The sequence below is a fragment of the Ursus americanus genome, chromosome 19 (genome assembly GCF_024610735.1).
Source record: "Ursus americanus isolate L20-20 chromosome 19, mUrsAme1.1.p, whole genome shotgun sequence".
Taxonomy (NCBI): domain Eukaryota; kingdom Metazoa; phylum Chordata; class Mammalia; order Carnivora; family Ursidae; genus Ursus; species Ursus americanus.
Genome location: NC_142145.1, coordinates 24,868,100 through 24,889,132, shown reverse-complemented (window position 1 = coordinate 24,889,132; position 21,033 = coordinate 24,868,100). Strand labels below are relative to the sequence as shown.

At 49.8% G+C, this 21,033-nt stretch overlaps 1 long non-coding RNA gene across 14 annotated transcripts in view; it reads right to left on the bottom strand.

The window, feature by feature from the left end:
- Nucleotides 1–21,033, bottom strand: part of LOC123787370 (uncharacterized) — a 53,536-nt gene that overhangs the window by 8,027 nt on the left and 24,476 nt on the right. For 7 of the 14 annotated variants that reach the window (XR_015727667.1, XR_015727668.1, XR_015727660.1 and 4 more), the window contains 3 exons: nucleotides 5,695–5,835; nucleotides 4,710–4,779; nucleotides 3,713–3,819 (listed from right to left, as the gene is read on the bottom strand). This is a non-coding gene — a long non-coding RNA (uncharacterized LOC123787370). Of the gene's footprint in view, nucleotides 1–1,615; nucleotides 1,947–3,712; nucleotides 3,820–4,709; nucleotides 4,780–5,068; nucleotides 5,836–7,846; nucleotides 20,630–21,033 lie in introns of those variants that run through there. The other 7 variants (XR_015727664.1, XR_015727662.1, XR_015727663.1 and 4 more) reach the window with 7 other exon arrangements.

Below are 21,033 nucleotides of genomic sequence, written 5' to 3'. Positions count from 1 at the left end.
CTTAACCAAGAGCAGCCACATCTCTCTACTTACCTTCCTGGACACATTTCACCTCCCCCTCCTTCCTTCAGCTGACAGCCAGGCCCCCGGGGTTCTTCCTCACTCCGCTCATTCCACGCGCTATCTGCACCCGCTGCCCTCTTGCACCCTGAAGCCATGGAGCTTTGCCTTGGAGCCCCCGTGGACCACTCCCTCTGTCCCCCTGCTTCTTCCTGGATTCAGTCACTGCTGAGGTGGAAGGTTCCTGAGAGATCCCATCTACTTGGGGGTCTGATGCTTATTCTTCTCTCAACACACTCCCCCCATCCCGGACTCCAATGGGTTATCCAGAAACACTTTTCTTTAAAAAGAACAGGTGGGCAACCCTAATGAGCACCCAAATATCCATCTCGGGATGAATGGATAAGCAGAGCGCTGTCTCTACAGACAATGGAAGATGATTTGGTCTTAGAAAGGAAGGACATTCTGACACGAGCTACACCATGGATGACTCTTGAAGACATTACGCTGAGTGAAGTAAGTCCAACACAAAAGGACAAATACTGAATGATTCCACTTACAGAAGTTTCCTAGAGTCGGCAAATTCACACAGACAGAATGTAGACTGGTGGTCACCAGGCGCTGAGGGGAGGGAAGAATGGGGAGTTCGAGTGTCGAGGGTGTACAATTTCTGTTTAAGATGATGATACGTTCTGGAAATGAGTCGTGGTGATAGTCTTACGACATTGGGAATGTGCTTAATGCTACTGAATTATACGTTTTGAAATGGCTAAAAGGTTACAGTTCATATTATGTATATCTTACCACAATAATTTATTTTCACCACACTGAGATACCACCTTACACCAGTTAGAATGGCAAAAATAGACAAGGCAAGAGACAACAATTGTTGGAGAGGATGTGGAGAAAGGGGATCCCTCCTACATTGTTGGTGGGAATGCAAGTTGGTACAGCCACTCTGGAAAACAGTGTGGAGGTCCCTTAAAAAGTTAAAAATTGAGCTACCCTATGATCCAGCCATTGCACTACTGGGTGTGTACCCCAAAGATACAGAAGTAGTAAAGAGAAGGGCCATATGCACCCCAATGTTCATAGCAGCATTGTCCACAATAGCTAAATCGTGGAAGGAGCCGAGATGCCCTTCAACAGATGACTGGATTAAGAAGTTGTGGTCCATATACACAATGGAATATTACTCAGCCATCAGAAAGAACGAGTTCTCAACATTTGCTGCAACATGGACGGCACTGGAGGAGATAATGCTAAGTGAAATAAGTCAAGCAGAGAAAGACAACTATCATATGATTTCTCTCATCTATGGAACATAAGAACTAGGATGATCAGTAGGGGAAGAAAGGGATAAAGAAAGGGGGGGTAATCAGAAGGGGGAATGAAACATGAGAGACTATGGACTATGAGAAACAAACTGAGGGCCTCAGAGGGGAGGGGGGTGCGGGAATGGGATAGACTGGTGATGGGTAGTAAGGAGGGTACGTATTGCATGGTGCACTGGGTGTTATATGCAACTAATGAATCATCGAGCCTTACATCAGAAACCGGGGATGTACTGTATGGTGACTAACATAATATAATAAAAAATCATTAAAAAATAAAATAAAAAATAAAAAAAATAATTTATTTTCAACAGGTGTGAATGCTAATTCGCGCCCTCCTCTCTTTCCATCTTCCTTCTCCTCCTAGAGGTGTGTGAGTCCTGGAGAAAGCCAAGATGACTTATGTCTTCAGCTCAAGGCTGGATGGGGAGAAAGACAGAGGCAATGAAGACGAGGATGTGGCGAGCAGGGAATCGAACTTCGGAGGGGAGAGACGACTTACAGGGTCCTCCCCGCTCGGGGACGGCATGAACAGCACTGCAGCCAGGGAAGGGCTGGCCCCCCAATGCCCCGGGCTCTTTCCTCCCGACTGAAGCTCTCCATGAGAGGCCGCTGTGAGGGAGAGGGCGTGCGGGTCAGCGACTGCGGCACAACGGAGTAGGGACTCTCGGGAAGGTAGACACCTAGGAGTTACTGGTTCTGCTTCTGAGGCTTCGGGATGAATAGCTAAGGATTTGTGTAAGACAAAGAGCCCAGAGCAGGCATCCCGGGAAGGAACAGCACGTACCACAGCACCAGGACGTCGCAGCTTCTGGGAAAGTGTTTCTGTGGGGGCACGGTGGCCATCGGGCTCAGGACTGTTGCAGACACAGTGGGACATTTAAGCACCTCTAACCCCTGCCTGATGAAACTCCATCCATCGGCACGTCCCATCATTGTGACCGCACCACACACCTGATGCGTTCCCAACAGAACCCCTATATAACTATAACCTCTAGTTCATAACTTCCTTCAGGTCTGGTTCCTTTGAGTAGTTCAGGAAGAACAAAGAGCAAGGTGAACAGTGATTGAGACTGACAGTGAGCATGAGGGGTCAGGACATGGGCTGGGGGGCATCCAGACCAGAGCAGGCGCCCAGGACTCCATACTCAGATGGGCCCTATAAGTGGGGTTTTAATGCTCAGAGGGCACCATCTTGAAATTCTTGATCCTGTTATCTTTGACTTCGTGTTTTGTGAATAGAGTCCGCAGGACAACGGAGACATACTGAGGGCCTGAAGCCTCTGGTCTTCAGCAGTCCCACCTCCCACGGCCTCCTTAGGATGGGTTCTCAGCTGTCTACTCCATGCCCCCTGGCACCTCAGGCTGCACACACTTTCCCCTCCCCCAACCCCCATCACTTGACCCCTATCTCATTGGTGGTGGAGGTCACATTCTGCTTTGCCCTCCATCCCCTTCGGAGGCCAAGGCAAACTCAAGGAGGTCCAGGGTTGGGCACATGCCCCTTGGCGTCTCAGGCTAGGGCAGAGCAGTGGTCCCAGGGCTGGCAGTGCCATGACACATCAGGGGTGAGTCAGTGATGCCCCACTCCCCCCACCCCTGTCACCCCAGGGCCTTGCATTTGGCACTGGACCCACAGCTTATAGAGCCAGCTGTACACATATAATAGCGTGAACAGTGAAGATACAGAGAAAAGGATGCTTTCGGGGAAAGATCTGGCCTGGACTTGATAGGTTTTATTACATACAGAGGGAAAGCGAGCATTTTAAGAACACACCCCTTCCCAATTGTTAGCCCAAAAATAGAGAAAGATGACTTTCTCTATAGATGTGGCTGTTACAATGAAATTAAGGTTAAAATTAAATACAATTTAAAAGTGAGTTCCTCGGTCCAAAGAGCCACATTACATGTTCTCAGGAGCCACGTGTGGCCAGTGGCTGCCATACCAGACAGCTCAGAAGAGCACATTTCTATCCTCACAGAATATTCTGTTGAGCAGCATTGTATTATTCAAGCACATTCTGAGGGGCAGGCTTACTTGGGAAGTCTTCCACCCTGGCAAGACCAGAAGCCAGGTGTCTGGACTCCCAGCCCAGGGCTCTGGCCCTTGGTTCACTGATTGCACCTTTCCTGGCTGGCAAGGGCGTAAATCAGCACCCAGCACTGCTGCCCCCAGCCTCCCCACTGCACGGCCCTCACGGGCTTCCAGGCTCACCAGCACCCCCAGTGCCTCCCTTCCCAGTTCCACCAGGTGCAGAGCCTGGTGCACAGGAGGCCCTCGGCAGACACTAGAGGAATGAATGAGTGGCCCCTGCTGAGGTGAGCCACCTCCTGGGAAAGCCCTCTTGCCATCACACACTGCAGAAATTCGTCCTTACCAGCTCGTGGTTCTCCGGATGGTCTTGTCAATCACGCGCTGCCTGGAGTGTCATTTTCAAGGCATCATGGAGGCTGGAAGGCAGCACCTGCAGGGTCCAAGATGCATCTGGAAAGTGCAGGAAGAAATTCAGAAGGTGAGGGATCTGTCCTGCCCAGGACAAGGAATCAGACATTGCAGGTGTCCCCCTGTGTGACCTGGGGCAAGCATAGAACCCATCTGTGCCCTTGCTCCCCATCTGGGAAATGGAGACCCGACCCTGCCTGCTTCGTGGTGTTGTCGTAGGGTCCTGGCTAGATGTGAAGGGATCTGAAGAGTCACAGGCTCCTCGCGTGTCTGCCCTCCATCAATACAACTCCTATACCTTCTTCCTTAAAAACGCTCTCCCAACCATACCCACTCTTGAATATCCCACACTCCTTCTACCCATGGTGGCTTTTCCCATTCAGTGTCTGAACATACAGGAATCTCCATCACCCTCCAATCTCTCCTGCATTCCACCCAGGGCAATATTCCCAAAGGGCCCCTTTCTACCTGCTGACTCCGCCCTCACCTCTCGGCCATGTGGCCCTGCCCCGTCCCACTGCAGAGCCTGTCCCCACTGACAGCACCCCGAGCTCTAAGTCCCATGCAGGAGGCCATCCTGCAAGGTTCCCTGGTGTGAGTGGTGCTCTGGCCACTCCCTCCCCCATAAGCCCCTGCTCTCTGTCAACTTCCAAGACTCCATGCACCACCCACCATCTCTCTGGTCCCTCCCTCTCAGGCTGGGGGGAGGCCCAGCCCCCTCCTTCATACCTGCCTCCACCTGCATGAACTTGAATGTGTTTCTTCATGCTCCACCCCTGCAGTGGCCTCCTCGCACTGCATGCTCTGCCCGGGTGGCTTGACCAGCTCCTGTCCTGACACCCCCAAGTCTGCCTCTGCAGCCCCAACTGATTTCTGAAGCCGAGGACCCAGATGTCTGGCCACCTCCCAGACATTATAGTTGGAGGGCTCACCAGGATCTCAAACACAGTGTGTCCAAAAGCCAACTCGGGGTCTCCCAAAGGGTCTAAGTGAGTTCATTTTCTATGAACAAAAGAACCATATTAGACATTTTAAATTTGACACCCCCCCACAAATCACACCCTGAAAGGATTCTACTGCAAGGGGTTTCATTGGGAGGTGACATCTCAGTGAGGCCTGATCTGACCACTCAAGACCCCTCTCTGTCCCTCCCACGACCCCCCTCTATTCTTAGAGCATTTACCAGCTTCTCACACCCTCTATGAACTACTCATTTATGACGTTTATTTTTATGGTCTCTCTCGACTAGAGTGAAGTCCATAGTGCAGGTTTGTTCACGTCTTCTACTCACTGAGGACTGTCAGCGGTCTGAACTGCGTGAGACACACAGCAGGTTCGATCCACAGCTGTGGAGTGAAAGAAAGACCTGGGGAATGGGGGAGGCTCTTTTTCTGCCTCCCGCACTGACATAAACTGCATTAGGACGGACACTGGTTTCTTCTCCTCTGAATCCCGCACACGTAGCACCCTGCAAGCCACATTCCGGGCCTCGGTGAATGTTTGGTACGGTGTGACCCAATCTAGGGGGACAATTTCTGCCAATGCCTGTTGTCTCACTGTGACAGCTTTAAAGCTTTGAACCCCATTGTGTGAAGCCAGAACAAGAGACCGCTACAGACCTGCTCCACTCTCTCCTCCTGGCTATGGTGTGGAGGGAAGGAGTTTGGTGCACGGAGACCAAATGAAGCCCCAGTTTCTGGGACCAAGTATGGAACCTCAAGGAAGACCCTTTACCTCTTCTCTCTCTTGTGCTCCCTCTCTTGCCCATTGCTCCATGGCACTGTGGGCCTGGGCCCTGCAGGCAGACCACCTGGGTTTCAAATTTGGACTCCCCGCCTTCCTAGCTGTGTGAATTTGGGCACATGGCTCACCATCTCTGTTCCCTCCACTGCAAAATGAGGATAATAAAGTGCCTACCTCATTGGGCTGTTGAGGAGGCAATGAAGTAATAGGGGTGGGGCGTGCAGAACAGCGCCCGCCACGGAGGAAGGGCTCGACGATTGTCAGCTAGCTCCCCGCAGGTTGCAGGCGTCCCATGAAACACTGGGTGTGGAAGAACTTTGAGAGATACAGAGTCAGGGAGAGACAGACAGAGAGAGGCGGGCACATGGCTATTTTCCTAATGCTCACCAGCCCTTATTTACGTCTCTCTTGGCCTTTTCAATTTCTTTCCTCCAGAAATACCAAAAGCCAAGGGTGAGATGAAGGAAATACTCACAGCCTTCTAAAAGATTGACGTGGCGTGAGCCTGGTGACCATTCAGACCGGGGTCTGGACATTTGCTCCTTTCTGAGACGTGATAGCTCTCCATTTAGAACTAGAAGATCCACAGTTCCTTGCTGGGCCTTCTCCTCACGACATGATGGTGGGTAGATGCTTGGTTTCCTCACCTGTGAAATGGGATCTACAACCCCCCCACCTCTAGAGGGACACGGGGTAACGTTCAAGAGGGAAGCGCTTTGTAAATTGGAAAGTACCCAACACACAGGACTCTTGGAGAAGAAAGGTCCAGGAAAACTTAGAGAAAGTGATCAGATCTTGGTCATTCCTTCATGCAGCCCCCACGCCCAGTGTCACCTCCGTGCACAATCGGTGCTCAATAAAAATGCTCCCTGGCATGCCTTGAGGTTGGGGAAGGAGAGGGGAGGGGATCCATAACCCTTGTGGGTTTCCAGCCCTAGGCTCTGACTTCTCTCAGCAGCGCGTGGGCTGCAGGGACCCTGCCAAACACGTCACCCATGAAATCACAGGGCCACCAGGAAGGCGGCCGGGGTGGGGTCCGCCAGAATGTACTAATTTTGTAAATTGCACTGTGCCATCATGCGCACACCCATGGGCGGGAGTAAGGGCAAGAAGGAAGGGAAGGGAAAGGAGACAATTTCATGTGAGTGAAATTGCAGGTCCTGCCAGATGGCTCACAGGCCCCGGGCTGGCCCTGGGCACAACTGTGCAGTGGGAAAGTTTGTTTTCGCGGTTGTCACTCCCTCCATGTCATCATCTTTCCCTCCCCAACACACAACCCCTCCTACCTCTCACCCCTGCATCCTGATGTGCCCCACTCTTCCATGTGGGAGCCCACCTGCCTGCCCCTGAGGGAAGCCATGACCTGAGCCTTTCCCTACCCCCCTGCCTCCTGACCCATCTCCCACCCCCACCCTCCTGCTCCACGATCCAATGACTGCCGATCTGTCACCCTTTATCTCATTAACACGAATGAGTCCCCTCCAGGTAGCATAGGTCAAACTCCACCTTGTATCATCGTGCTTTGAGCCCAGATCTGCCTCCCAGGGAGAGGGAGGTTCCGTGAAGTGGGGAACTGTGTCGGACCCCCTTTGGCAGCCCGTTCAGAGCCCCACAGTGTTGGCACTGTGGAAGGTGCTCGCGGAACACTCGGTCGTGTGCCGGGCTTCTTACCGGTTACCCGCACCTTGGACACAGGCGGTCACAGAGTCCAAGTCTCCGTAAGAGCTGAGAGGGCTGAGGAGGGTCTAAAGACCCCAAGGATGGAGAGAATGAGCGCCTGCAAGAAACTCGCTGGACCCTCCCTCCCTCAGGCAGTGTCGCTGACTGACTGTCATGCTCCAGGAAAAAAAAGTCTGGTTCAGCTTGGGTGAAGGGTGTTATCACAGTTCTGCGGTAGAAGAGTTCCCAGAGGGGAAAAGCAGGAGCTGCAAGCCGTCTTGAGTGAGGAACAGGCATCAAAGACATAGGACAGCATTTCCCCTGCATTTTCCTGATCAAAGCAAACTTTTAAGTCCAGCCCTAGATGGAAGGGATGACGGACTGGCAAATTCACATTGCAAAGTGTTGTGCATCTTTGAATACAAACAAGTTCTAGGACCACCTTTGCAAGCAATTAGCCACACAAATTCCTATTGATTATTAGAGATGAATGGAGGGGCCCTTAGTCAGTTGAGCATCCAACTCTTGATTTCAGCTCAGGTCATGATTTCAAGGTCGCGTGAGGTCAAGCCCCACTTCTGGCCTGCTTAATATTCTCTCTCTCTCTCTCTCTCCCTCTGCCCCTCCTGGCTCACACACTCTCATTCTCTCCCTCTCTCTCTCAAAAAAAAAAAAAAAAAAAAGAGAGAGAGAGAGAGAGAGATGAATTGAAATGAAGAACTGTACCTTATTCAAATAGATGGGAAGATAAAAAAATTATAAAAAATAACAATTCTCCCCAAAGTGTTGCATAAATTATTTAAATTTCCATAAAAATTCCAAGGTTGTTTTTCATTGTATTGTTGTTGTTGTATGTGACTTAATGACCTGATCCTAAAGTGCATAGGAACAAGTGAAGGAATAAGATAGATTATTAAGAAGACACCTAACAGTAGTACACCATGTAAGACAGAAGATGTATTAAGGAAAAATCAGAGAAGAAAAAGAAGATTGAAGGTAAAGATAGTGGATTGATCCAATGCTTCCACTTATACTCCCTCTCGAAATCCCACTCTCTTTCAAGTGCCAGTAAAGTAAAAAGAAAGAATGAGAGAATGGGACAGAATCCCAGCTACAAAATTTTGGAAGCTAAAAAGCAGATTAGAGAGTAATAAATAACTTAGCAACTCAGTAGATCTGAGAAAACAGAGTTCTAGGCCGATAGTGGGGAAAACCAAAAAGCAACGCGATTAAATTTTAGAAGTATCCAAAGGCCCAGGAAAGGGGAGAACCTGTTATCACTGGAAATCAGGAAGACAGGGCTAAAATAAATGGCTGAAAGTCTGTAGGGGTCACAGATTCCCAGGCTCCCTCCCAGCTGCGCACAGCAAACGCTGTCTGCCCATCCTGGCCGGAGGCATGCAAGTTTATTCTCCGGAAACGATCAAACAGGAGGCTCCCTGATTGGACAGAGTCAAGGGTGGGAGTCTCCTACCGAAAGCCAGAGCATTCGCAAGTTTGCGGGCACAGGAGGCTGAGACTCACAGCCCTCCTGTGCCCCCCTCCCCCAGAAACCATGGAGGCCGGGCATTCACCCTCGAGACAGGAAACAATTTGGTGAGCCCCAAAAGAGAAACCTAAAGATACTGATAACCGAAAATCTCCAAGAGAAGATCTAATCTAGCCCGATCGTCTCAGGACAATCTGCATGCACATACCCAGAGCTTCCAACTGGCCTTTTGTCTCCCTAAGTGCACAAAGATCTCCAAACCCATAAGGAAAGCCACCAACAGGAAAGAGAAAAGACAGATGAATATATGGGAAAAAAACAGCTTAGAAGAAGCAAAGTTGATTTGGAGAGAAAAGCACTGATAATGTCACAATGAATATCCTCAGAGATAGAAGAGAAGATACTGAAGCCATAGGACAATGAGAGGGCCTTAGGAAAAGGAGCATTCGGAAAGCAAAACAAGTGCTCTTGAGAACTTAAAAACATCAGAGTGGGAATGAAAAATCCTGTAGAAGAACAGAAGGCAAAGTGGAGGAGAGAAGGCAAGAGAAAGGATGGACAACAGAAGAGGGAGGAAAATTAGAGACTGAGTCCAGGAGTCACAATACAGACACAGTAGGAGCTCCAGCAGGAAATGAGAGAGAGAGAGAGAGAGAGAGAGAGAGGAATCATCAAAGGGAAGTGGAAGAAAGGAAGGAGGAAGGAAGGGAAGGGAAGGGAAGGGAAGGGAAGGGAAGGGAAGGAAGGAAGGAAGGAAGGAAGGAAGGAAGGAAGGAAGGAAGGAAGGAAGGAAGGAAGGAAGAAAGAAGAATGAAAGAGAAAGTGAAAGAAAGAAAGAAAGAAAGAAAGAAAGAAAGAAAGAAAGAAAGAAAGAAAGAAAGAAAGAAAGAAAGAAAGAAAGAAAGAAAGAAAGAAAGAAAGAAAGAAAGAAAGAAAGAAAGAGAAAGAGAAAAGGTGAGTGTAGTAGACTGGGGAAGATAGGAGAGGAGACAGAGAAGAGGAGGGGAAAGGAGAGGAAGGGAGGGAAGAAAGAAGAGAATCTCCCAGAATTGAAGTACTTGAATTTATAGAGTTCAAGGACTTACCAAGTGTCCAGTCCAATGGTTGAAACATAATTGGTGAAATTTTAGAACACCGTCTACGAAAAAAAGGGCGGGGGCACCTGGGTGGTTCAGTAGGTTAAGCGTCTACCTTTGGCAAGGATCATGATCTCAGGATCCTGGATCGAGCTCCTCATCAGGCTCCCTGCTCAGCAGAATGTCTGCTTCTCCCTCTCCATCTCCCTCTGCCCCCTGCTCATGTGTGCACTCTCTCTCTCCGAAATAAATAAAGAAACAAACAAACAAATAAATAAATCTGTTTTTAAAAATCCTACAAGTTTGCAAAGATCAGAATGGCTTTGGAGTTTTCCCCAGCACTATTGGAAGCTTGAAGATAATGGTGGATGCCTTCAAAATTCTGAAGGTAAGTAGTATAGACCGAGGATTGGGTCACCGTCCAAAGTAGCAATCAGCTGGGAAGGGAGAAGAGAGGTATTTTCAGATGTGGCAGATCTCAAGACATTTACCTCCCATCTACCCCTCTCCAAGAAGCTACCGGAGGACACATGCCCCCAAACCAGGAAACAAACCAGGAATTAAAGAAGAATGGGCCGCAGGATGATGACATGTCTACCATGAAAGACAGATTACCCTGGTCAAGGATGGGCCCAGGACGATGGCTGTTGACCAGACACAGAGGCTGCGGGGCTGCACTGAAGCAGACCAGAAATCTCTAGGAAAGACTTCTCAAAAGAGGAAATTGATTGAACATCTGACGTTTATGAAGGAGAGACCAGACAACCATTGAAACCCTTGCGGTCACGTTCATCCACGTAAATAGAAAGCTGTGCAAACAAAAGCTCAGGCTTGTCTTTACTCCCAGGAGAAACAAGAAGTTGTGTGGATAGAAAAGTCCTCAGGACTTACTACCAATTCATGTTAACCCCAAATGCGGATCTAGCCAAAATGAGGCCACAATCACACCCCACACCGAGGGGCTGGGAGAGGGAGGGAGCACAGACATCCCCAGTAGATTCATGGTTCAAACGTAATGATTGAAATTGAAAAAAAAATTACGAGGTAGCAAAAGTTTAGACATTATTTGGAGACGTGGAAATAAATACCCAAATAATCAGAGCTGAAAATGATCGTCACTAGGGAGGGAGATGTGGAGCGGAAGGACGGGGGCGGGGGGGGCTGCTATGTTTCATAGCCAAGCACAGAAAACCGTTTGGCTTTGTCTATGTATAACTTTGATGAGAATAAAATTTAAAAGATAAAATGGTAGAAATAATGCCGGCCCTTACCACTCTATCAGGTTGAAAAATTGGAACGTGCCATACGAGGAAAAAGGTACTTCCCAGCTAATGAGACACAGGAACAATAGCACAGGTCAGTATTTATAATCTGGTTGATATTTTGAAATGTCACCGCTCTGTCATATATGCTCAATCTTCTGGATTGTTTGTGCTTATTTAGCATAACTTGTTCCCAAATCGAGGAAACATTCATGCTACGCGCGCACACACACACACACACACACACGCACAGGACGATCTAAGAATAGCCAAGGCAACGAACAACTGAATAACAAACTGGCAGGGGACTTGCTTTGCCAGATATTAAGATTTTCCAGAAAACAGTATTAATTAGGTGTGCTATTGGCACAGAAGAAATAAACCAGTAGAAGCAACTAGAGGGCCCAGAGAGATATCAATACACAAATGGAACGCTAACATGTGACAAACATTGGAGACATCTGTCACACACCGTAAATAAATGCCGGTGGGATGATGGGTTATCTACACAGAAAAATGGACGTTGAATGTAATGTTGATTTTTTTTTTAAGGGAAAAGGCTAGAAAAAGAGCAAAACTTTAAGATTTAAGTTTTTATATGCTGAATGAGAGCTAGGTAAAAACAGAAGAGCAAACAAAACCTCACTCTGGGAGCCGTGTGGTTGACAGATTGGGGGACGTGGGGAGAATCCAGCTGAGGACACCCATTGGAGGCCATCACAAGGGTGAGGAGAAGAGACGATGTGCGTTTAAATAAAAGGAGGGGGATGCTAGAGAGAGGGCCTGGGTCCTGCACACATCTCTAAGGGATACTTGCTAAATCTAGGGACTGACCAGATGGGGTGACCAGAGAGAAGAGTCCAAAGACCCCCAGATACACAGCCTGCAGACGGGAACGATGCGCCAATATTAGTCGCTAATAAGTCATACTGGATGAACAACAGCTCTAGGTAGGATACAGTTATTTCCACTGTGGATATGTTTAAATCTAAGGCTGCTGCAGAACTTGCAGTGACTCAGTCGGCTAAGTGTTTGACTCTTGATTTCCACTCAGGTCATGATCTCAGGGCCATGGGATCGAGCCCCACGTCAGGCTCCGCACTGGACGTAGCATCTGCTTAAGATTCTCCCTCTCCCTCTACCTCTCCCTGCCCCCCCCCCAAAAAAATAAAATGAACTCAAGAATTCAAAGGTGGGGTTGGCTAGCAAGCAGTGGTAAGTGCAGGCCTATAGTTCAAGAGATAAGGGGAGCTGGCGAGAGGCTGAAAAAGGCCTTGGTGGATGGTGTTCGGACCCCTGCTACGTGCTGTTACCCTCTCCTCCCTTCCCGTCCCAGGCTTGTCGTCATGGACTGCGGCTACTTCCTGTTTCCTCACTGGGTGTAAATCCTGGGAAGGTGGAGGCTGTGTCTTGTTTTCTGCTGTATCCCTAGTGGCTGGCACATACTAGGTCCTTTACAAGGACCTAGCCAAAGGAAGATGAACGAGGACAGAAGCTTGGGGAGCACCAAGACCTCTAAGACAGGCAGCAAGAGAAGCCCATCAAAGGAGCCATCAAAGTAGCCATGAGAGAAAGAGAAGAACCACAGGTTGTCCATTCCCAGGAGCCAAATGGAGAGATGATGTCTAGCGTGGGGTGCGGCCAAGACGTTCCTCTCCTGGATAGGTTTTCCGTGCGCCCCATCCCAGCTCTCTCTAGAGGAGCCTCCCGGTTCATAGTCCAGGAGCCATATTACTCTCCCTCCCCATGGAGGCCGATGAGACCCAAGACGGATGCCTGACCCACAGTTGTGTCTGTGGAGGGGGGCGGAGAGAGGTTTCGAGGGAAAATGGAGGGCGAAGTTAGCACCTTGATGAGTCAAAGCCCCATGACACTGATGAGGGAGCAGGGCCTCTGGGTCAGCAGAAGACGCTTAGAGTAGAGGGACGGGAGGCAGTCCGCATGTCAGGTAACTCTCCAGTGTCGAGCTCCAGCCTCTGCAACACCTGCTCGGACCTTAGATGGGATCCCATAAACCTCCTTTATTCCTGAACTAGTCGGAGTGGATCTCTATCTACCCACCTCCAACTAGAACTGTCCTTAAACTATATCTAGTACGTAGACAACAAGTTCAAGGGAAATCAAACATCTACGGACTTGAGAAAATCTTTCACTTGACTGGGGATTGTTGACAACCCCCTGCTCATATTAAAAATATAATCTTCGGGGTGCCTGGGTGGCTCAGTCGGTTAAGCATCTGCCTTTGGCTCAGGTCATGATCTCAGGGTCCTGGGATCAAGCCTCACATCAGCCTCCCTGCTCAGCGGGAAAACTGCTTTTCCCTCTCCCTCTGTGATCTCTCTCACCCTCACTCTCTCTCAAATAAATAAATAAAATCTTTAAATAAATAGAAATAAAAATATAATCTTCATTTGCACTTGGAACACCCCTGTTTAGAATTTTGAAGTTAAAAGGAAACTTAGAATTAGCCAGCCAGGGAAGGAATCAATTGCCTGCAGCCATATACCATTTAGTGGCCTAGAAAGGACTTTATTCCAGAACCCCCAAATCCCCATCCAGGAACCCTGTCATGACCGTACCCTGGTTGGCCCCCTCAAGGCTCAGGGAAACAAGGGACAATCAGCCCCTTCAGCCCTCCAAATCCAACTCTGGGAGGCAGTGCACAGACCCAGGGGCTGGTTTCTCTACCAGGAGGGTGGCCAAAATGACTTCAGGCCGGAGACGGCCACTCCACCCAAGCCCCATGCCGCAGGGGATTCTGTTTGTTGAAGTCTCGTGTTCCTTTTGTGCGTTCTTTAAAAGCCACATCTGGTGCTCACCTGAGAGCCAGCACTTCTCTGCTGATTAAAAGCGACAGGATTGTGTGTGCTCGGGGTTCGGGACTCCTCTGAGAGGCACTCCCAGCCCTCCCAAACCGGCACAGGATATCCGGCTCCACTCGGCCTCCTCCTCCATGCCAGAGAGTGCCAATCAAAACACTGCCTCCTGCCAAGACTCTAGGACCCTGCTCAGATCCAGGCCCGGGGGCAAAAGGTAGATCTCATGCCAACTTTTCCAAAGCCTGGCTCCTCCCAGGCTCTCGTCCTGGAAGTGTTCTGGCCTCTTCTTTGGAAAGGGGACATCAGTCTTGAGAAGGTTCCTGACCCTCCTCCAGCTCGTCTTGCACTCTCCAGCCCAGGAAGGCTGGTTTGCAGCGTCTGGAAAAAGCATTTGCTGGTTTGGTTGTGGTCTGCCCTAGCAGCCGAGCCAGCTCCCAGTGCCACGTCCTCCGCCACCCGCTCCCCGAGTGCTCCGCCACTCAGGAAAGGTGACAGGGACGCCCCCTTGTAGACTTGCCTCGTGCTGTCCTTCCTCCGTTCTTTGGACTCAAAAATGTTCGTTTTTGTGGAATGAATGAAAAACAAAAGGCTTGTCTGAAATTCTTTTTCCAGCTGTCTTTATGGCCATGCTTGACGGACAAAGAAGAGCTTGAATGAAGTTTTCCTGCACAATATTTCACCGGGCTTGTGTCAGATTGGTCTGCCTTACTATGCCATTTATCTTCGCAACCTTCTGAGAAAGGAGCAGGGGAAGAAACCTCCAGTCTATTCCATATGTGGAAAAACTGCGGTCCAGGGAAGCTGCAGAGACTCACAACTGTAGGGAAAGAGCCTCTAGCGGCCCAAAGCCGGGCCAGTCTGAGGAAATCGTGCTGGTAGGGTAGACTTGTCCTGACTTTAGGGAGTAACACTTTAGGGAGTAACTGACTTTAGGGAGTAACTGTGAGGCACAGGAGATACCACGGGTGGGGAATTGGGAGGGCAGAGGAACTGGTCCTTTGCAAAATTGATTTGAGTGACTCCCATTTAAACATGTACCCCAAACTCCAAGCCTGGTACTCTTGTCCTGGTGCCCCAAGACCGGACACAAATGACTCCACTTCAGAAGGTTTCCCTAATTCCTCAGTCGCCATCAACCTTCCCATCTAAGAACGGTTCTCCCAATCCCAGTCTGAGTCACCACCTCGTTCTTTACTGTTCTCAAACGCATGGTAGCCTTCTCTCAGCTAGATTACTAGCTGCTTCTCCAAAGCAGGGATTATGCCCTAGACTTTGGAAACCCCAATCCCACTGGATTTCCTCATTGTTGCCAAATGATGGGGTCATGAGCTCCGCCCCAGGGACAGGATCAAAGAAAACAGTCATTTGGGACTTGGGGGAAAGCTTCCTTATTTTTTGTAAAAACTGATCGGGGGAAAAAATTCAACCGTCTGAAATGACTTGGTCAAGAAGTTTGGCCTCCTCTTCAAGCCACAGAAGGTGGCTGTGCTGTTAGCTTTACATATAGTCAATGGATCTGGGGTGAACCCCGGGGCAGCTGACCCAGGCTAACCCAACCCATAGGGAGATTTCTCTTTTTTCTGTTCCACAGTTAGATACTGTGTTCATTGGCTAGTTCACACGTATATCATGTCTCCCCTAGACTACAAGCCCCCCTATAGGCAAGGATACTTTACAGTTCTTTTGGACACCATAAAACAGTGTTAGACTCATAACTAACATGCTGTTCACACTAATAAACTTGAATATCCAACCAAAAGAAGAGCACATAACCCAAGCTAGAAAAATGAGAATGGACCATTTTCTAGGTAGAGAGATGAAATGCATGGCCCATGGTGCTTCCTGCCAATCAGCTGCAGGGTTGTAACCAAATGGCTTAGGCTCCCTGCAACCAGTTCGTGTGTTTATGGTTGCTGCCAGATCTCTCAGGGAGCTTCTATCTATCTCTATATCATGCACAGGGATTTCCCAGCAGCTCCCCTTCTGGAAGCTTCCATCTGTGCTAGGCCCATTACCCCACAATCACCCAGAACAGAACATGAGAAGCTCCTTCCCACCTTCATGTTCCAGCCTCATAGTCCAATTGGCACCTTCCTGGCAACACCATATTAAATGCCATGAGTTGGGGGCGCCTGGGTGGCACAGCGGTTGAGCGCCTGCCTTCGGCTCAGGGCGTGATCCCGGCGTTATGGGATCGAGCCCCACATCAGGCTCCTCCGCTGTGAGCCTGCTTCTTCCTCTCCCACTTCCCCTGCTTGTGTGCCCTCTCTCGCTGGCTGTCTCTATCTCTGTCAAATAATAAAAATTAAAAAATCTTTAAAAAAATAAAATAAAATAAATGCCATGAGTTGGACCCAGAATCAGGGCACCATTTTTTTGGTCCCATCTGTGACCTTGAGCAAGTGATTTCCTCTCACTGTTTGTAAAACAAAGGAATCCACGAACTGGTCTCTGAGAGACTAGAATAGCAGATGGTGTGTTGGTTTGGTTATCGCTTGGTCGGTTTTCTTGTCTGTGTGTCTTGGCCCTGCGTGGCCATCTTTACCTGGACTGGACAAATAATTATCAGCATCAAGTACCTCCTACCTGGAGAGTGCCTACGAGCCCTGCTCCAGGGAGGCCTGAGGTGGGGAACGGCTGCCCAAAGGAGGTATGAAATGACTTTGAAGTCTCTCACCTCCCTTAGAAATTCGTGTAAATTTTGCATTCTTTTCTACCATCACTAAGTTCTTTACAATAGAAATTTTCATGCCCCAGTCTTAGAACAAAGTGGCCCTCCAGCAGAGTATTTCATGCTGAAGTTGTTCGAGCTGAAACAACTATCCACCGGCGTTTTCACCGACACCGGAGCTTCCAGGGCTAAAAATGAGTCTTTTGATCCAACCGGAACTCCCTCATCAGATACTTATCCTTTTCTGTTAAAATGCCCATTCCCTTGGGAAAAGCCTGGAAGTTGGGACAAACTAAGACAAGGATAAGGTTCTATATTTGGGTCTGGGAAGCCAGTCCCAGCAAAAGGGTTCCTGCTGTTAGGTGGGCGGTAGCTGGAGAGAACAGCAGAGGACTTTGGTCAACCTTAATCGAGTCAACAGCATGATTCGACTGCTCCAGATAAGGGCACAGTCCTGCAGGTCCCAGTCCCAGCAGGTCGCCTGGAAAGCTGGACGAACCACACCTCAGTGGGACTTGGTCTAACCTGCCACCGTATAGACAGAGGTCATGGATGGCCTCTCATGCAGATTGGGTGGAGAGGCCAGAGTAGGCCGTGGGGGGAGGGGGATACTTCCAGTTGTCACAGGGATGATTTTTTTTTCATTTGTGTAGCCCCAGAGGGCAGGACCCAGACAAGTGCTCACCTGTTTTAGCTTTGGGCCCAGGGAGGGGAACGCAGAACTTTGTGAAATGGCGAGGGGCTGCCTCAGTAGGAAGTGAGAGCCCTGGTCCCGGGAGAGTAGTGGCAGGAGTCAGCTGGTCACTGGGCAATGGCTGTGCCACCAGAAGCTGTGGCACCCCCACACAGAGATGTGGCTCCTAGATCCCTCCGAAGAAGGACTCGCCGCCCGGCTGTGTGGCGTGTGGGCACACACGGCCTCCAGGGTCAGCACTTCCGGGTCGGCCTCAGCTCCAGGGAGCCTCCTCCCCTGGGGCTTAGACAAGGAGAGGTGGGGGTGTAAAGGCTTGGACCCCTGGGCCTGCTCACTTCAGGGCTAGGTTGGCTGAGGCTTTGCTAGGTCCCCATCACTGTTCAACATCTTCCTCAGCCCCTCAAACGCCCTATCAGCCTCCACTTCTGGAAAACCCTACCGGAGACAAAAGGATACAACGTGGGACGAGTCAGGTGATCATACTGTTATCACTCACACCCAAGTGTGAATGAATTCATTGAATTCGTTAGAGAATGAGTGAATACAGGTGTGGACTCGGGAAGTGGGGAGGAAAAAAGTTGCAGGCCAAGGAGGTTAAGAACCAAAGGATTGAGTTGCGCCTTTTAAATAGGTGAATTGGGTGGTCCGTGAATTCTATCTCAGGAAAACATTTTTTTTTGAGAGAGACAATAGAGTTGCTCTAGGAAGGCCAGTCTCTTCCCGTGCTGTGCGAGGAGACGCCAGCATGGTAACCGAACACCAGGAACTGGAAGGACTCGTGCATACCCTCCATTCCTCAGCAAGGCTCTGAGCCCCAGAGCGTGGGCGCACCTGGGGCATGGCTCCGGGGGACTTCGGTAGCTCCACCCTCTTCCCTGTGCCTCAGAGTGCAGAGGGAGGAGCTCTCCTGCCAGCCAGATCCTGGGACGCCATTTTCTCCTCCTAGAATCAGGTTCAGCAGACGTTTTCTATAAAGGGCCCAATATTAAATATTTTGGGTTTGGTGGGCAACATGGTCTCCACCGCAACTACTTAACCCTGATGCAGTAGTACAAAAGCAGTCACAGACAACTCCTAAATGAATGGGCATAGCTGTGTTCCAATAAAACTTTATTTACAAAAACAGGGAATGGCCCACGTCCGGCTCAAGGACTGAGTTTGCTGACCTCTGTCCTAGACTCATGGACCAGCCCATTTGTAAATAATTCCAGGCCATGGAATAAAAAGTTTTCTCTATTTGAGATCCAATCAGGCATTGTGTTGCTTGTGTCTTCCAGGCCTCACCGGAGAAATGGACGCAACGGTCTATGTACGTGACATAAATTTTGGTTCAACTGGGAACAAAGACTCATAGCCTATGGTTTCTAAAGCTCAACCTGTTGAGTTCCGGAGACATGAAAATAATCAGTTAATTCTCATTCAGTATAAGTGCAAGAAAAATGTAGGTACATGTATGTAAGTTTGGGCTGAAACCATCATGGGCCCTTGTCATCAGGATTCCGATCATTAATTTGGGGGGTGGGTCGGTTGGCCTTCATGGTGGAGTAATGAAGTGGTATCTTTAGTCCCTTCCAGCCATGATCTTTGCACATGCACAGAGGACTTGACTTTTTCAAATTAATCTTGGAAGCAAGGACAAACATAATCCCAGTTTGTCACGGAGCCGGATCCTACAGGTATTGTTTTGGTACATAAGCCACAGGGGTAACCACCAGGAAGGGAGGGTGGTCCTGGCCATCATACGGAGAAGGCCAGGGGCTGGGTGTGGCTTCTGGTGCCACATTCCCATTTCCCAGGCCTGCTCTGTATATTTCAGCTTGCGTGCCTGCTTTTCCCTCTGAGGTGCCATGACACCAACCACCATGAGTGTCCTCCCTGGCTCTGTCTATGGGTGCCCTCTGGTGGCCTGTCCCTGGAAAGTCTTGGCACCTGTTACACAAGGAAAACGGGCTGGCAGGAAGGGGGAAGGTATGAGAATCAGGGGCAGAGATTTCTACAAGGCTCCTCCTTTGCCAATGCAAACTCATACCCCGCTCTGGGGATCCTGGCATGCATCCAGAGTTTGCAGGGGGATCGTTTTCATCCCGAATCTGATCCCCTTCCTTCTTTTAATTGGGGTAATTCATATCGTCAAACTGCCCAAGAGACGCGGCATTCTGGACTGTTTATGGCAGAGAAGGCACCAAGATCTTCTAAAGGCCTCAGGGATGAAATTTGCAGCTGCAAATTTTCCTTGTGGGGGTGGTTTCTCCTTTGCATCTACCCACCTCCCACCCCCTCCTGTTCCTTCACTGTCTCCCACAGCTCGGGCCTCAATGGAAAAGGACAGTTACCCTTCTTCAGTGGGAAAGGACAGTCTTCTTCTATGTGTGAAATGTACTATGAAAGCCCTTTCTGGTGAGCATGCCTGTTTCAACTGATCAGTTGCTCTGGCTGAATTTTTTCTGCTCCCCACCCTCCACGGAAGCTGTCCACATGTTTCCCTTCTCGACCAGAGGGCAGGATCTGCGGCCCGTTCCTCCAGGCTACGCTGCTGCCATCGGCACCTCTGGCCATGCGAGGCCTTGGCGGGGCCGTGCTATTGGGAAAACTCAGCTTCTGTTCCAGGCCCCCTGGGCTTTTTTCAAGGCTGTTCCCCACCCTTGAGCCCACTTTTGCAGCCTCATGACGCACCCTCCACCATCCAAAAATCTATGGGCACTAACATTCAAGTGCCTCTCCCAGGGTGACTTGCCTTTTCCAACCTATGTTTCTTTTGGAAAAGGACTTGGTTCTAGGAGTCAAAGATCTGATTTCTATTTGCATCCTGCCACTGATGGCCACGTGACCATGGACAAGCCACTTTTTCTATATATAATTAGGAGTCTAGCCAGTGGCTGTCAACTCAGCTGCAGATTAGAATCACCCAGGAAGCTTTTTGTAAGTTACCCTTTGTTGCCTGAGGCCAACCCCGGAGACTTGGATGCATCTGGTGGAGGGCAGGACCCCGCCACGAGTACTTTCTATGAACTCTCTATATCGTTCTCACGCACAGTCAGGTTGAGCTCGGGGGGGGCCTCCATCCGGCAGGTGGGTCAGAGGTTGGGGTAGGCGGGGAAGGGGGAAGTCTCTGAGAGCCCCCGGGGCACTGTCCCTACTATGGCCCTGCTGGGTGGGCTGTCAGCCCTGGATCCAGGAAACACATGTGGAAAGCCGTCTGGAGCCAAGAGAAAAGCACAGGACAGCAAGGGTTGAAGTAATTAAGGAAATGTCTCTTTATAAAGCCTCTGAGCAGAGCCCTTTCCGGCCTCCGGAACAGCAGCGTGGCCCTCATCGGATCTCGGACGATGTAGCAACAGCCAATACCACGTTTTGCAGCCAGTCCGTCCTCTCACCAATGATCGGGCTTAGCACCAAAGCACAGGACCTGAGTCCAGACAAGTCTGGAGCTGGCTCGGCCCTGGAAACACCATGTTAACCCGTCCTGGGTCCCCCTCCCCCACCTTCACATCCCCACATTTCCAAAAGCCTTAACAAGGCCCTGTAGCACATTGACTGCCTGCATAGACTCTGGATGCAGGCTCCCTGGGTTCAAACCCCAGCTCTGATGAGCTGTGTAACCTCAGACAAGTTACTTAACCCCCCTCACCCCGTGCCTCATTTTCTTATCTGTAAAATGGGGATAATAATCGTGTCCACCTGGCAGGTGGGTCAGAGGTTGGGGTAGGCGGGGCATCTGAGCAGTGTGGGCACATAGAATTTGCTCGATAAACATCTCCTCTCCGTCGTCAGGAAAAACCTCACACTGTAGTGGAATGGGAATGCGAAGACCTGGCTTTCCATCCCAGTTTCACCATTATCCAG